This window comes from Schistocerca gregaria, chromosome 2 (assembly GCF_023897955.1).
Source record: "Schistocerca gregaria isolate iqSchGreg1 chromosome 2, iqSchGreg1.2, whole genome shotgun sequence".
In the NCBI taxonomy this organism is placed as follows: Eukaryota; Metazoa; Arthropoda; class Insecta; order Orthoptera; family Acrididae; genus Schistocerca; species Schistocerca gregaria.
This window is the reverse complement of record NC_064921.1, coordinates 1,039,018,713-1,039,036,802: the sequence shown is the minus strand read 5'-3', so window position 1 is coordinate 1,039,036,802 and position 18,090 is coordinate 1,039,018,713. Positions and strand designations below refer to the sequence as shown.

Sequence of the window (18,090 nt, the reverse complement as noted above, 5' to 3'; positions counted from 1 at the left end):
AAAGAGCTTCAGTTCCACCGCCTACCGATAATATTGTTCCGTCAAGTCTTTGATAAAGCGCGGTTACTTGTGCTTTTGAATCGCGCGTGCGGCTATGAATTATTCATACTTTCTTTCATTCTGCATCAGTGTCCACGTGCATGTTCTTTTCATCCTCGCTTATTGATTTATATAGCATACCGCGGAGGGACCTTTACGGGAAGGGAGAGAGAGATAAAGAAAGAGAAAGTTCGTGTTCGTAAAGACGGTGCGTTTCTCGTAGTCTCTGTCTGAAGTATGACCAGCCAGGAAAACGAGCTGAATTGGTTAAAAGTTATTTTTTCTTTGGTCCCTGCAAAATTTATCATTAGTCTGTATTAAACTCGAAGCCTTTAAAAGAACATCGTTTCTTTAAGAACATCTCTCTCTCTCTCTCTCTTTCTCCCTCTCTCTCTCCCTCTCTTTCTCTTTATTTTGAGCGATATTCGTCAACTGGACACGCAGCTGTCTGAGGAAACATTAAGCAGTTGGATCAGTTTCTAGATCGAGGCTGATGCGAGATCAGCAGAGGCCTTTGCAAAGCATAAGTTTTCGATGTCAAGTACGCCCTTAGAACGCCGTAATATAAGAATAACAAGGCACATAATGCGCTTTCAAGATTAAGAATTTTGAGGATTATAGATCGCACATGACCAGTACCACTTAGACAAGAAGGCTCTGTTATAACCCTAGAATCACGTACATTATATTTCTTCTTACCCAACAGGCTGAGTGGTAGGGTGTTTGTCTCAGAAACAGAAAAAATACTGGAGGCAATTTGTAACTGGAGGTTATGTGGAGACTGATAGTAGCTGTTGGTAAGACGAGCGATTGTTAAACATTTATGATCAAACATTAGAAACATTTGACTGCTTTTTTTTCTGAGAGAGTTAATCAACAGAACTCTGCTCTACGCTCACGAGAAGTATCGCTGATCATCTGTTGTGTTTTTCTTAAAGCTGGGAAACTAGTAAAGTCGTCCTGGTTTTTTGACTGCTATATGATCTCATTTATCTTACTGCTGCTGCATTTAGTTGAACGTGCACTGGCTGTAGCGTTATCCTGTGAGGGTACTCCCAGTTTTCACCATCTTTAATGTTTCAGTGTGGTGTAGTGAATCATTTATAGATGACAAACAAACAGCGTGCTCTCTCCACGTGTTTGAACATAAATATATAAGACTGAATGCCACATGATGACGTTGCGGCAACGTAACACGGTGACGAAAGTGTACAAGCAGTCTGCAGAGGAATGAGGAATCATTTTGGCGACTATATGGGACGCATATGGGGAAATACACTGATATAAGTTACACTACTGGCCATTAAAATTGCTAGACCACGAAGATGGCGTGCTATAGACGCGAAATTTAACCGACAGGAAGAAGATGCTGTGATATGCAAATGATTAGCTTTTCAGAGCATTCACACAAGGTTGGCGCCGGTGGCGACACCTACAACGTGCTGACTTGAGGAAAGTTTCCAACCGATTTCTCATACAGAAACAGAAGTTGAGCAGCGCTGCCTGGTGAAACGTTGTTCTGATGCCTCGTCCAAGGAGGAGAAGTGGGTACCATCACGTTTCCGACTTTGATAAAGGTCGGATTGTAGCCTATCGTGATTGCAGTTATTCGTATCGCGACATTGCTGCTCGCGTTGGTCGAGATCCAATGACTGTTAGCAGAATATGGAATCGGTGGGTTCAGGAGGGTAATACGGAACGCCGTGCTGGATCCCAACGGTCTCGTATCACTAGCAGTCGAAATGACAGGCATGTTATCCGCATGGTTGTAACGTATCGTGCAGCCACGTCTCGATCCCTGAGTCAACAGATGGGGACGTTTGCAAGACAAAATCCATCTGCACAAACTGTTCGACGACGTTTACAGCAGCATGGACTATCAGCTCGGAGACCACGGCAGAGTTTACCCTTGACGCTGCATCACACACAGGAGCGCCTGCGATGGTGTACTCAACGACGAACCTGGGTGCACGAATGGCAAAACGTCATTTTTTCGGATGAATCCAGGTTATGTTTACAGCATCATGATGGTCACATCCATGTTTGGCGACATCGCGGTGAACGCACATTGGAAGCGTGTATTCGTCATCGCCATACTGTCGTATCACCCGGCGTGATGGTATGGGGTCCAATTGGCTACACGTCTCGGTCACTTCTTGTTCGCATTGACGGCACTTTGAACAGAGCACGTTACATTTCAGATGTGTTACGACCCGGTGCTCTACCCTTCTTTAGATGTCTGTGGACCCCTATATTTCAGCAGGATAATGCACGACCGCATGTTGCAGGTCCTGTACAGGTCTTTCTGGATACAGAAAATATTCAGCTCCTGCCCTGGCCAGCACATTCTCCAGATCTCTCACCAATTGAAGACATCTGGTCAATGGTGGCCAAGCAATTGGCTCGTCACAATATGCCAGTCACTACTCTTGATGAACTGTGGTATCGTGTTGAAGCTGCATGGGCAGCTGTATCTGTACACGCCATCCAAGCTCTGTTTGACTCAATGCCCAGGCGTATTAAGGCCGTTATTACGGCCAGAGGTGGTTGTTCTGGGTACTGATTTCTCAGGATTTATGCACCCAAATTGCGTGAAAATGTAATCATGTGAGTTCTGGTATCACATATTTGACCAATGAATACCTGTTCATCATCTGCATCTCTTCTTGGTGTAGCAATTTGAATGGCCAGTGATGTACTTTGACCTAAGTGCTTGAGAACGAGCACCACGCAAATGGTGATGCTGGTCGGCTGCTCACGTGGTCCTGTCGTGAGCCTCTATGGAAAGTGGTTGTAGGCTGATTACATCACGAGTTGGCGACAGTGTGTTGGACATCCACGACTCCTCGCGGAAAGTGCAAGTCGGAGACTTGGCCGCTCTGTAAAGTAGGGTAGCTGGTGGTCTGTGTCCCATGCGACGACAGGGCACAATGACGGTGATGTCATGAGTTTCTTCGACCACAACTGTTGAACATGGCAAGTGCAGCAAACGATCTCTGTGTGTTCCCATGTTCACTCTAGGAAATATTCAGTTACAGTTGCAAGGGACACGGGGTAACAAGAATTGATCATTGATCTATGGAAATGTGTCATGTCATCGAATGAATCACTTTCATTGTTAAAACAGGATGATGGTCGTGTTCAGAAAGGTCGGCGTCCAGGAGGACGGCTGCTCGAAACATGCACCACGCCACAATAGTATTATGGAGGCAACATAAGGCAGACATTCACCTGGACGTGAATGGTCTTGTGGTACTAATCCGAGAGATTGTGAGAGATGTGGACTACTTGGACATTATTGCGGACCACCTACATCCAGTCACACTTGATGTCTTCCCCTTCAGAGATGGCGTCTTCCAGCAGCATAAGGACATATTCGTGCAACAGTGGTTCGTGGAGCATGATAGGGAACTCATATTGATGTCTTTACCACCAAAGTCGCCTTACACCTGCCGGAATAGATCTAGGACACTTATCAGTCGCGAGTTCCGAGTCGACAAAGCACTGACACCACGTAATTTAGGCGAACTGAGTGACCTGTGCGTAGACATCTGGAAGTACACACTTTCGTCAAACATCCATATGTTTGCATATGACATAATTTATTAAGACACCTGTGGTTGATTTTGCTTGGCAGCCACAGGACACACAGAATGTGAACAAAAGGAGAAGTATATATGCACTTTAAACTACAACTAAACGCGATGTAACTCATTTCGTAACCTAAATAAAATCTATATGTATTTCAGGAAAAAATAAAAGGAAGAAACCCCACTGAGGATGCCACAACTGTGGTGAAATATGTTTGGGTATTAAAGCAAAACGCCAAGTATGCACTTGCAAAAAGGCAGATCCTCTTTACTTCATTATTATAAGTACTAATACTGTTATTAACCAGTGAATCATCCGGTCACAGAGACTACACAACGATGCTTTTTCAGGCAATTTTAGTCTCACAACTTTGGTATCGCTGTGGGGGCGTCAATGTGAAACAGGAAATAATCGACACGAACTGCTCTGCGTGGTGCCGATTTTTGACGATCAGTAATTGGGCGATGGTGACCAACCTATCACGCCGTTACTGTAGATTGTCTACTGGGGGGCTCACAACATACTAATTTACGTAGGTTGCCAATTAATATTAAGATCAATACATATGCAGCCCGAGGTGCCACTCCACAATATCAGTCTTGGCTCTTGAGCTAAAAAGTCTGGCGACCACTGCACTAGAGATATGATAAAAACAGAAGGGAGTAATCAGCGTACATTACCTCTAGTGCTGCACCAGAAGATGCACTACCTGATCCAAAATATGTAATATCAGCAAACAATAAAATTACATTAATACTACTCACATTCGATATAATTTATTTATTCCGTAACTTGTTTCATAAACGTAGTCATGATACACTATTTCCTTGTAAATTGTTACCTCAGATTCAGTCATGACGACCCCTAACATGTAATCACATTTGTATAATGAAGAATTCACGTCTTCTGAAAATACGCTTTCCCATTCGAAACCTCTAATGGCGAAAAAAAAGTAACTGAACGTAAGAGGTTATTGCTCTTATTTAACAATCAATTACGTAAGCCTCTTATTCTCGAAAGGCTTTGTAGTAGAACACAATCAGATGTGTGAACGACTTTCCTTGAGTAATTCGTGCGAAATTATGTAAAATGGAAGGTTAAGCCAGTTTGTCACGTGCTCTGTTCCAATGCAAACGTTTCTGCAGTCTTAACTGTTTAACCCGTCAGTATAAAAATGTTTCGAGATTGGATTAATAGAAATCGACAAAAAGTTATGATTCAGGTGTTCTACATAGGTTTCAGTCACTTGAGTACAACACACAAAAAGTTCATACAACCATGTGACACTGTTAGAAAAGTTCTTCTTTGGAGTGTTGTTCATCAACTCACGTGTCACATTGACTTGAATGGCGGTTATGTTGTCATGTGAATTTCTGCACGTTTTCGTTTTGTGGTAGGTTCGTATTGACTTCACCAAGTCTATTCACCCGTGATGGTTTTTTCCAGAACAGAATTTTCCCCTTTTTTTCCGTCATATCACAGCAGGCGCCCACACGTTTGTTCGGGAGTGAAAGTGTACGGGACAGAAATAACACAGAGTTCTCTCTTCCTCGACACATTCTAGAGAACTTAAAACTTGATTTAAACATGATCTCCGTTGCGATTTACGTTCACACTCTGCGTGTGCATTTCCACTATTTAACCCTATATTACTAAGCCTTCGTAAAATTTATGCATTGCAGTTGGTACCAATTCGCCGTTCCCAACAGTATGGTTTGTCAGTAAAGAGTATAAAATAGGACATTTTGCACTTAATTTTTATGTGACTTACCATTGGAGACCTTGTAATTAACTAGTACGTGAACTATGACTTCCTTTGAAGAAAATACGGAATAGTGGAATTTAGGGTGGTTGACTAACAATGTAACGTCCCCTTCCCTAAGTACTCAAGGCTTAACACTGCCTGCTCACAACTGACTGGTTTACAGTTGTTAGTTCAAGCTGTCTCCGTAGTTACTGCGCTACCGTTGCTTATACAAGAGGAGTAAGACCTGTCTAGAAACGTTTTTGCCGGACGGTGTTATGTTTAGGGCTTGTTTTCGCAGTGTGACTTATAAATGAGATTCTCATTCTCAATGGGGAGAAGTCTTCCGAAGTTAGAGTGATTTCAGGTGTGCCGCAGGGGAGTGTCATAGGACCGTTGCTATTCACAATATACATAAATGACCTTGTGGATAACATTGGAAGTTCATTGAGGCTTTTTGCGGATGATGCTGTGGTATATCGAGAGGTTGTAACAATGGAAAATTGCACTGAAATGCAGGAGGATCTGCAGTGAATTGACGCATGGTGCAGGGAATGGCAATTGAATCTCAATGTAGACAAGTGTAATATGCTGCGAATACATAGAAAGAAAGATCCCTTATCATTTAGCTACAATATAGCAGGTCAGCAACTGGAAGCAGTTAATTCCATAAATTATCTGGGAGTACGCATTAGGGATGATTTAAAATGGAATGATCATATAAAGTTGATCGTCGGTAAAGCAGATGCCAGACTGAGATTCATTGGAAGAATGCTAAGGAAATGCAATCCGAAAGCAAAGGAAGTGGGTTACAGTACGCTTGTTCGCCCACTGCTTGAATACTGCTGAGCAGTATGGGATCCGTACCAGATAGGGTTGATAAAAGAGATAGAGAAGATCCAACGGAGAACAGCGCGCTTCGTTACAGGATCATTTAGTAATCGCGAAAGCGTTACGGAGATGATTAACTCCAGTGGAAGACTCTGCAGGAGAGACGCTCAGTAGCTCGGTACGCGGTACGGGCTTTTTTTTTTTTTTTTTTTTTTTGAAGTTTCGAGAACATACCTTCACCGAGGAGTCAAGCAGTATATTGCTCCCTCTCACGTATATCTCGCGAAGAGACCATGGGGATAAAATCAGAGAGATTAGAGCCCACACACAAGCATACCGACAGTCTTTCTTTCCACGAACTATACGAGACTGGAATAGAAGGGAGAACCGATAGAGGTACTCAGGGTACCCTCCGCCACACACCGTCAGGTGGCTTGCGGAGTATGAATGTAGATGTAGATGTAGATTCTTTCTTTCAGCATCTTATAAGGGTTTTGAATCGTGCAACATATAATACGAAATTTTTAGTATTCCTTCATCCTCTACGGCAGTTATTATATGAAGGGCTTATTTCAATAGAGGTACAACTCCATTTTTGTCCATTCTGCGACATAGAGTCCTAAAGTTAAAAGAGTGCTGAAAAATCTGCAGTTGAGATACCAGAAATATTCAAGTATAAGAAGTCAAGTACAAGAATGTAACAAAAAAGGAATATTGATGATGTTTTCCCTACTGAGATATCTTGTTTGGAAAATAAGTTGCTAAGTCTTCGTTGTTCACAGTTTGAAAGTTTGCTTGAAAACTTAATGTTTAATTTTGTAAATAAGACGGGTAATTCATTCAATATTCAAGTATATATACTTCAATATTTCTGGTATCTCAACTGGAGATTTTTCAGCGCTGTTTTAACTTTAGGACTCTGTATCTCAGAATGAACAAAAATGAGCTTATACCTCTATTGAAATAAGCCCTTCATATGCAATCTGTAACTAGCCTCCGAAAAGCTTTGTTCCCGGTTAAAAGAAACACTTTCTCTAGTAGGAACGCCAGTACGAAAGTAGAGAAGGTGCAGTGAACGTGAATTAAGCTCGTTCCCCTTTTTTCATTTTGTCCTAAAAGTAGCCTCATTTCCTTGCAGCCGTAACAAGTTCTATGTAGTGTAACTTATTCATCAAAGAGGTAAGCGGGAAAAAGTGTGGAAATATTGGCATTTTTCGGTAATAGCTCCGTAATCTCTTCCTCCGGGGAATAATGCGGAGAGAGTCAATAGGTACTCTTAGCTGTTTGATGCCCGCCGCGTATGCTCGTCGGCTTACAGTAGAGAAATGATGAGCGGGTACAGGTATTTCGTGAAGAATTTCCCGCGATACGGTATAGTCAGCGCACTGTACACACTTGCACACAGATGGATGTTATTACCGTGCAGCTGGCGTAGATGAGATGGAAACAATTGAAAACAAATGTATTATTTACAGCAATAAGCCTACGATGTTCAGTCAAATTGTGTTTAAATTTCCAATAACGAAAGACAGTAGCTGATTTTTTACGAAGTGTCTGTTTGTGGACAGTAAATCTCTGCTATCAAAGAATTGTCATTCTCTAATAGTACAGTACTAAGATTAAATTCTCTTTCTCATTGTGTAGTGAACGCTACTTTAACTATACGTAACAAAATCGTGTGGCAATTTGGTGCTCGCAGCCGGATCCTTTCAGGAGTAAGCTGTGCGACAACCTCTACTAAGCGTCACGGTTGATCTGAGGCGCCGTATTGTACCTGCCAAAATGATGAAACAGTTTTAATTTGGTGGGCTGTGTGGCAGAGAGTAAAAACAGAAATTAATGCTGATGAGAAGAATATAACAAAACAGGAATATTAATGATGTTTTGCCTACTAGGATGTCTTGCTTGGAAAATAAGTTGCTATGTCTTCGTTATTCACAGTTTGAACGTTTGATTGACGACCTCAGGTTTAATTTTGTAAATAAGACGGTTAATTGTAAAATGTAGACATTCCATTTGGAAAATATTGGGTGCTATTATGCTACGGTCGAATGAGTTTACTGTGGAAACCCGTTTCGTCCCCATATGCGGAGGAAATATTCCAGAGCGCTTGTAGCTTACGTAGTGTGAAGAAGATGTGTACCGTTCCTCCACCGTAGGACGATAGCAATGTCGGTCGACAGCAGCTGAGAGCGGCAAATAGTGTACAAGTTTCGAAAACAATGGCGTCTTACTTCTGCGTGGTGGCATGCAGGAATGAAATTTTAACTTAGTCAGTGGCGAGCTAGGGTGTGAATCGTATCTTCATTGAATCAGCAACCCCCTTGAAGATGTATTCGCAGTTGGGGACAAAACGATCAGTTTCTACAAGAAATTCTTCATCTACATCTACATGGTTACTCTGCAAATCACACTTATGTTTCTGGCGGAGGGTTCATCAAACCACCTTCACAATTATTCTCTATTATTGCACTCTCGAACAGCACTCGGAAAAAACGAACTCCTATATCGTTCCGTGCGATATTCGATTTCCCTTATTGTATTATAATGAACGTTTCTCCATACGTACGTCAGCGTCAACAAAATATTTTCGCATTCCGAGGTGAAAGTTGGTGATTGAAATTTCGTGATAAGATTCCGCCGCAACAAGAAACGGCTTTGTTTTAATGGAGTCCATACCAAATCCGGTATCATGTCCGCGACACTCTCTCCCGTGTTTCACGATCATACAAAACGGGCTGCTCTTCTTTGAACTTTCTCGATGTACTCCGATAATCCTATCTGGTAAAGATCCCAGATCGCGCAGCTTTACTCCAAAAGAGAACGGACAAGACTAGTGTAAACTGTCTGTTTAGTAAAAATGGGCCGGCCGAAGTGGCCGTGCGGGTCTAGGCGCTGCAGTCTGGAGCCGAGCGACCGCTCCTGTCGCAGGTTCGAATCCTGCCTCGGGCATGGATGTGTGTGATGTCCTTAGGTTAGTTAGATTTAAGTAGTTCTAAGTTCTAGGCGACTGATGACCTGAGAAGTTAAGTTCCATAGTGCTCAGAGCCATTTGAACCAGTAAAAATGGTTCAAATGGCTCAGAGCACTATGGGACTCAACTTCTGAGGCTCTTGAACAAAGCAGTTTGGCGACCACTGCTCTAACCCATCCTATCGCCTTTCCATCGTCCACATTCTCGATACCTTCACTAAGCAGCCGATGAAGCCGGATTCACATCCTTGCATGGAGAAGACGAATGGCTGCATGCATTTCACACTTGATTTTATGTTTATCGAAGGATTTTTTAAAAAAGCAAAAAAAAAGAAAAACAATACGTAAACGTGGACGATTTATTCTGTTGTGGCATCTGTGGAGCGCCAGTAGGTGATGGCACTTAGCACGCAGCGCATGCGTATGTCGTCGACCAAAGCGACGTGGTGACCCTACTTAGAAAAGGCACCTACTTAAAAATATGCTTTACTGATGATTGCGTTACTATAGCAGTGGCGTGCGTATGATACCTCCCTGCAAAAAAGTAGAGTTTGCGATACAATTTCATCATTTACAGAAGGTGTGACAAAGTAAGAGACTAATTTTCTTTGCAAGATGTGTCAACTCTGCAAGCTTCCGTAGGCACAATATCTTTGGCCTATAAGCTGTTTCTAGTCCAAGCGGCACATCGATGCAACTGCTCAGTCATGAGTTGTGCTGTAATAAGATAACACATGTTTGTTATCTCATCACGGAAATGAAAGCGCATAATATTGCTCTTCGGTATGCAATTTCTTTTTGCGTTAAATCGGGCGAAAACGCGACGACAGTTTACGGTAAGCTTCGGAAGCCTTTTGGAGAGGAGGTTATGTCAAGAGCTCAAGTTTTTCGTTGGCATAAAATGTTTAGTGAAGGCAGAACGAATGTTGAAGATGAAGACCGCAGTGGACGACCATCAACCTCACGGACGGATTTCAACTTGGCCAGGGTGCCTGAACTCGTACGATCTGATCGAAGATTATCCGTGAAAATGATTGCAGAAGAACTGAACATCAATCGAGAAACTGTTCGTCTAGTAATAACTGAAGATCTTGGTATGAGAAAGATTTGTGCAAAATTGGTCCCCAAAAATCTCACACCACAACAGCGAGAAACACGGAAAAATGTGGTAGCCGGTCTGTTAGAGCAAACGGCAGCCGATCTGTTATAGCAAACGGAAATCAATCCAGAATTGTTGAAGCGTGTTATCACTGGTAATAGAAATTTGGTTTTTCAGTACGATCCGTAGACAAAACGTCAAAGTTTGCAATAGGGCTCGAAGGGATCACCCAGACCAAAAATAGCTCGCATGTCAAAGTCGAAAGTGAAATGCTTCTTTGATTCCAAGGGAATTGTTCATAAAGAGTGGGTGCCTCCAGGACAAACAGTTAACCAATATTACTACAAAGAAATTTTAGAAAGACTTCGTAAAAGAGTTCTTCGTGTCCGTGCCAATATTGCTGATAATTGGATTCTGCATCACGATAAAGCGCCATCCCATACTGCTCTGTCAGTACAGCAATTTTTAACCTCAAAACAAATTTCAGTACTACCACAGCCACCTTATTCACCAGATATCGCTCCGTGCGACTTTTTTCTATTTCCAAGAGTCAAAATGGCGGTCAAGGGACACCATTTTCAAACAACACAAGATGTCCAAAAAGTGTGACGTGGGTCTTGGAGGATACTACAGAAGATGAGTTGTAGAAATGTTACTACCAATGGCAGAAGCGCTGGAAAAAGTGTGTGCAGTCAGAAGGGAACTACTTTGAAGGAGACATAATTAAACTTGACTAAAAGGTAAACAACATTTTTTTCACATCAGTCTCATTACTTTATTGTCGCACCTCGTACATCTCTCAAGACTTTTCTATAAATTGTTAATGTATGTGCTGAATAGCTCGTATCGTGACTGAAAACAATACTTGCAGGGCTTTCCATGCAAATCCAACGAATCTTTATTGTTACTACTCAACAAGAATTTCTTGTTCAATGCCATTGTTTCATTTCAAGTGGCCTGGTTTTCTACTGAGTTTCATTCACCCTCCTCCTCTTCATATCTTCTGTTAATATTTTGACCCCTTTGCTTTATATATTCCTATCTTCCTTTGTCCTGATAACTTCGACTCTCTTCTGTCCACACCAGTACCTTTCTGGATGCCACACACACGTTCTCTGATTAAAATTCCTTGTATTCACATAACCTAAGTTTCCCTTACGATCAGTTCTGCTTCACAGAGTCACAGGTTGATTAACCTGTTACTTAGTCCTACTGGGTACAAGTTACGCTCTTTTACTAAAGAAAGCATTTTTCTCCTGTGCCATTGCATACGTAGTGTATCTCTTCCATCTGCCAACCTGTCTAATCGCACGATTTTTTCATTTATTTTACTTATGGTCTCTAACACACCGCGGTGACACTCTCATACAACTCTTCTTCACTTCGCCAAGCTAGGTGGCACATTGATAATTCACTAGACGGCGGTTAAAATCCCTGTGCGGTCATTGAGATTTAGATTTTCGATGATTTCCCTAAATAACTTAAAGCGAATACCAGCATGGTTCCTTTGATTGATTACCTTTCCCGTTCTTCTCCGGACTTGGCTTGTTTCTTGTCTCTCTCGACGTCAGCGGGTCCTTAAACCGAAATTTTCTTAACTTTTCTTCATCACTTTAGCTTAGATTACTTCATCTATCAGTTTAATCTATCAATCTATCCTGAGTAGGCCGTCCATTCTATTCATTAGCCCTATTAAAAATTCCTTACTTTGGCTCCGAAGATAAAAACTTTGATCTTATACATGCTTGATAAACGACAGTGATGATTAGCTACAAGATATTTTCTGTCTTATAACGAAATGACTAAACAGATTTTGTTGTTGTTTTTATTAATATCTTGTGTTTGTTTGCTAGTGCAAGTTTGAATTTAAACACCTCGTGGCGCGAATATAGATATGGCCGTTTGTAGTTAATAACCTAGCAAGTTACAAATATTTATTTCAAGAATTTGCTTAAATGCTTGACTTGATGTCACAAAGCGAAATATGTATTGTCAACAATTACCTGAACGTTATAAGAGAATAAGCGCAGAGAATGTACCTGTATGTGTTTCAGTGGGACTAGTCGGTGGTAAACTTCTGGTTTGTATATACAACGCGATGTGTACAATCAGGTCACCACCCGATCCAATGACAACTATTCCACATGATTATTTTTTTAAATTTTCATTTACATTTAACCAGATGGTTAAGTATAATTAGTTTGTATTCAAATATGAAATATATAATGTAAAGTTGTTCCTAATAGAGGACTGTTATATTATCAAATTGGGCAAACTTATTTTATACTCGTAATTTTGAAAAATATCCATAATATATATTATTACTATTTCTTCAATTTTTATGATCATTTATAATTTTTATTATGTCAGGTATCAAAATCAGAAATTACTTCTAAAATTCTCTTTGCTTGTGCAGATTGATTTCAAACATCTCTTTGAATTTATGGCGCATTTTCAGGGGTTGTGGGAAGAGTTTCGTAATATGTGGTCGAAAAAGATGTGTTTTGAGCCGATATGGTGCTAAGGTGGATATTTTATTGAAAAATGTTTCTGTAATTATTCAAGAATATGCATGTAATGATGTATTCTTCAAAAGATAGTATTAAAAGATTGAAATAATAATGAGAAAAAGAGTCACAATGAATCATTACTAAAGTCAATGCAAATTCAAGACCATGAGTCTGGATTTCTCCTCTTTAAACAGGAAACATTACTCTAGACATATGTGCCACTGAGAAACATCAAGGAAACCTACAAAGAAGAGACGAAGATGAGTAGTAAACAATTTTACAAGTTCTGTGAATTATTATACCAGACAACTTTAATCCAATACTCTCTTGCGTTTGGAGGGTAATGAGAATTCTTTACACGGTCTATAGCAAAGTTGATCATCGACGTTTGCTGAACATTTTTAAACATACACTCCCGGAGAAATTGCAACGCACTCAAGGACTGTGTCCAGAGTGGGTTCTGTCCGTACACTGATGATGAACTCACATGTTTATGGCGATGATGTGGTGAGCGACCTATGAAACTTCTCCTTTGAATGTAAAGGATGACAGTGCTGAAAAAGCTCTTACATTATTTGATTTTCAAACAGCTGATCAAAACTCAACGTGCTCAGACAGTTTTCTCTTTACTTATTCTGATCATAACTTAACTGACACACAATATTTTTAGCGCAACGCAATCTGACTTTCAGTTATCTCTACAAAAGAATTGCCCTGACTAACAATAACTGTACCTTTCATGAATCGCTTACCTCACAAAAATCTTCGTTACTCGATCTACTCCAATACAGCGAGCGACAAAGCTGCCAGCTAAATAAAAGATTCTAACTACTGAAGGCACTAACTACTGATAGGCATAGTTAGCAAATGAAAGATTTTGATAGAGAACAAACAATGTATTTACCTTAGAGTGTTTTCATGACATCCATTCTAACAAATTTCCTTTTCTGACGGACACACGTAAAGATCGCCCGCGCTCAAAACTGTGGCATCTCTCTCTCCACGTCCACCGCTGCTGGCGGCTCACCTATAACTGCACAACGCTACGCGCTGTTCACATCCAACTGCCCAACACTACACAAGCGAATAATCCAACAATGAGTCCAACCTGCCACAGACTGCACACAGGGCAGTCAGCGATTTTCATACAGAGCACTACGTGGCGTTACCAACGTAAATGCTAAACAGCCTACTTCCATCTATGCTGGAGTGTATTAGCACACGACACAGGCCCCATCCCCACTCTGATGGGGCCATCAGTTACAGTTGGTGGTGGCATTTGGTATTTCCGCAGGGTAATGTAATATTGAACACATAGTTGTCTCAGTTCTACTGCCATCTGTTCGATGTGATGTGCTTTCCCAGCAGGACAATGCACGTCCAAATACAGCTGCGGAGACGCGACGTGTTCTTCGTTAACACGCATGGAACATAGTGAAGCGGGAACTTACTCGTTCTCCACAGCCTGGAAAAATCACTACCTCATTGCAACAACGGGTGATAGATACTTGAGACAATCTATCGCAAGATGCCATTTGGTACCTTTGTGGTCCTTTACATGCGAGAATACACGACCGCATGTACCTGAAGGGGGTACGCTGTGCACTGATGTTATTCATTGCGCACCCTGTTCTACGACACGTCTGTTTCGTTAGGTTAGAATTTGTTACATATAAGCCTACAATGATAAAGCGCCTGTCACATCATTTGTTTATAAGATTATCTTCTCCTTGATGGGGTTGCATTTATTTCCGGTTGTGTAATTTTCATCACTTTTCAAAATAGCTGTGTAAACCTTGCAGTCTATAGCCGTCCGTCGGTCTGAATCATACCGATAGACCGCACATGTATTTTGTTTGGTAACTTCAGAACCAATTGTGACTAAATGGAATCAGGGAAAACAGTATGGCAAGAAGGCTAGCTAGACAAGTATGCATCATGCGTATTCAAATGGAACATTACATAATGATTAGACGGGTAGTATGAGTAACGCGCAAGACAGGTGGCGTCAGATGGATCGAGTTTATGTAGTTTCTGTGCGATATGATAGAGGTCACTACCTGACGGACACTGTTGTAGCTGTAGTCACAATACTGTTAATTTTACCCCCAGTTTTGTTTCTTTAATCTTCTAATTGTTTATTAATTACTACTATTATTGTGTTTCGTTATGGGATTGAAAGATGATGTGAATGTGGAACATTGAAATACTGTTTTATTTAAAGTTTTTATACAGCGCATTGAAATAATAGGTCACGTGTGGAGTGTCAGAGAATGACATGCGTGCTTGTCATTCGCACCGGGGAATTTATTATAAACTGTTTCATCAGTTTATAGTACTGGGGAAATGAGATTATGATTCGGTAAAGTAGTTTTGTTAGGAGGGAATTACTTTTACCTGTATATTTGTGGGCTTTCAAGATCTTTTTATGTTATTTTACAGCTATGACTCAGTGACATATTTTGATTGGTTCTGTATACATGCGCGAGACTGAGCGGGTTTGATGCTGCTTTCCGATTGGCTGTGATGTTTCTCTAGCAACTAGAAATTAGCATATTCGCGCGTTTCTTGCTGAACTAGAAGCCTCTTTCTCTAGAGAGATGAGCAGAGTCCTGGCTTGGATCTGATAGTGATGAGATATACTAGTATGTGCTCCACTGAAAATGATTAACATTGTGATATTTCAGCTCTGAAACGTTTGTGAAGTGCCCTTAACTGTTCGATTTAAAGCACAGAGTGGAATTCAGAACTTTTATTAACGTTTGAAATAAGTAATTCCGCGTGGCGTGTTGCTTACTCGCGAACTTGAACATTTTGTTCCCTGAGGCTAGTATTAACAACATCTGAGCGAGTAATTTTAGAAGAAACAATCAGTAAACTTCCGGTGAAGGATTAACATAAATTGGCTACTGTTATGAATAAGGTGTGTGTGTGTGTGTGTGTCAACTTCTCAGACTTCGTACAGTTTAGAGTAAAGCTTGGTAGTAACTACCGTAATAGTGTGAAACTTTACACCCACAAATACTTTCATTTAACTATTCTTTTCACCGACATAACGAATGCAGAGCGACTTGAGGTTACGACGTGTACAGCCGTTTTTCTATAGTTTTTTCTGGCCGAGAATTCAAAGACTTGAAGGAGGCGTGTGTCTGGGAAGAAATTCGCCACCAGGTGACTGGATGTTTGCGAAGCACTGCGTCGAACCAGTACCCCCAACGAGGACTTCACAAAAAGAACGTAGTGTCCTATCACTGGTCCAGACGCACAGATTGCCAACCGTTGAAATACAGGCAGGGCGCCACCACGAACCATCGGGAACAGGTGACTGGCATACCTAGAGATGCAGTAATACAAGCAACAGTGACGTGAATGGTACAGAGCAGGAGCCCACTGGAGCACTGAACAGCGTTCTGTGGAGTTCAGCGGTGAGTCTCGCTTTTGTTTGTGGTGGCCAGATGCGACACCAATGGGTTGATAGTCGATCTGGTGAAAGAAAACAGAAAGCGGCGATTCTCGAGACTTGCACCTCTCCAGCTACTGCCATAATACTATTGTGAGCAGTTAGGTAAAACAGAAGGACGGAATTGGTGACTGTTGAAGGGAAGCTGAATGATCGCTACTATCTATGTTGTTGTCCTTTTCGATAAATGAGTCTGTCAGTTCGATGAAGTTGTAAGACAGTGAAATACACCAGACAAAAAGCGTGAAGTGTATTCAAGGTCAGAAATGCATGAGATGATGTCCCAAGTTTCATCGGGTTAACTGTTCTGCAAGGTGAAGCAATAGAGACTAGCTAATGTGTACTGAAGAGTCCACTGAGGAGGCGAAATGTTTGCAGAAGATGATGCCGTACAGCTTGTAATTATCTGAAGAACGTCAAGAATTACCTCCAAGAGCAACTGATAAAATTTCTGCACTGAACAACGAGTTCTGATCCAACGGATTATCATAAAACTGTTTACAAGATATTAGGCAATACAAAATAAATGGCGTCATAGACTCTATGAATCTGACACTGTTATCTCTATTACGGTGCAGAAGAAGTGTCGAATTTAAGGATTTCATTACCTGGCGCCACTGATTTTACTTCACCTAATATGTTGTTGTAAATGCTTCTATGAACCTGATAATGGTCCGTGGACCGAAACTGGTTGTTCAAAAATGAAATTTTACCAACAGCTCTTGGCGGCAAAACTCTTGGCGGTAAACTGCAACGTAACAGTTTCTGACAAAATCTTACTTCATTGTATGGTAGCAGAGTTGTCAGAATATTTCCCAGATTGATTTTCACAAACTTTGTCGAAATAATCATGAAAGATCTGCTGTGATAGCTGCACACCCCGAGTACAGCCTTCGTGTTATAAGCAACTATTAATATCACCATTGCCTGCCTTGATGTTGTAACCTGCATGTGTCCTAAGATCCGATGAAGGCGGCTTTAGTTTCGCCGAAACCGGTAATCATGGAATAAAAAATAAAAAGTACTCTTGCGAAAAAAGTCATGGAATAAAAAGAATTCCTGCGATCTTGGCTACCAGTTTATTGTTTTATATCACGAGTAGGTATGCTCAGCGAAAATTTACTGCGGTGGTCAAAGTGACGATGAATGGAAAATTAGGAGCGAGTAAATAAGTTTAGTTTATGTGAAGTCATTGTTTATTGAGAACTAAGAAAAGAATGCTCCAAAAGGGAACGCAAGAGAGGAAGTGGGCGTTCCTGAGCAGCCTCTCCGGAGCCAATGAGTTTGCGCCGCCCATCTGTCAGATTTTTAAAGATGGGTGTTTGAAAGCTGAAAGCGTGGGAGGTAGAGGGGGTGGGGTTAGGACAAAAGTTGGCAGCAGCTAAGAGGCAGCGTGGGAGAGGAGATGAAGCGAGCCGCACGTCGCTGTCCTCATGGAAGAAAAATATCCCGTCAGCATAGGAAATTTCAAGACTGGATTAATAAACAGAAAGTTAATTCAACCATGTGAATCTGTCAGAAAAGACCAACTCGGGCGTCACATTCGCGCCTTCTTCGGTCTGGATGAACCATCAGAGACCGATTTTTCACGTCTTAGTTTTGTGGAAGGTTCGTACTGATAATACCAAGCTTAGTCATCCATGATAAATTTTACAGAAAAACACTGTCCGCTTTTTTTCTTCAATCAAGTTGCACCCGATGTGCACGAGTCGTTTCTGCCCGGGAATCAAAGTCTGTGGCACAAACATTGCACCTTCTGTTCTCCAAAACATACTGGAGTATGACTTGAACACTTTACGTAGGGATGTTCAATTGGTTGCTCCTTTGCCGTCTGTAGCAACAA

At 41.3% G+C, this 18,090-nt stretch overlaps 1 protein-coding gene across 1 annotated transcript in view; it reads right to left on the bottom strand.

The window, feature by feature from the left end:
- LOC126336093 (mucin-19-like) overlaps window positions 1-18,090 on the bottom strand; it is a 749,219-nt gene that overhangs the window by 80,858 nt on the left and 650,271 nt on the right. The gene's annotated exons all lie outside the window — the stretch shown is intronic.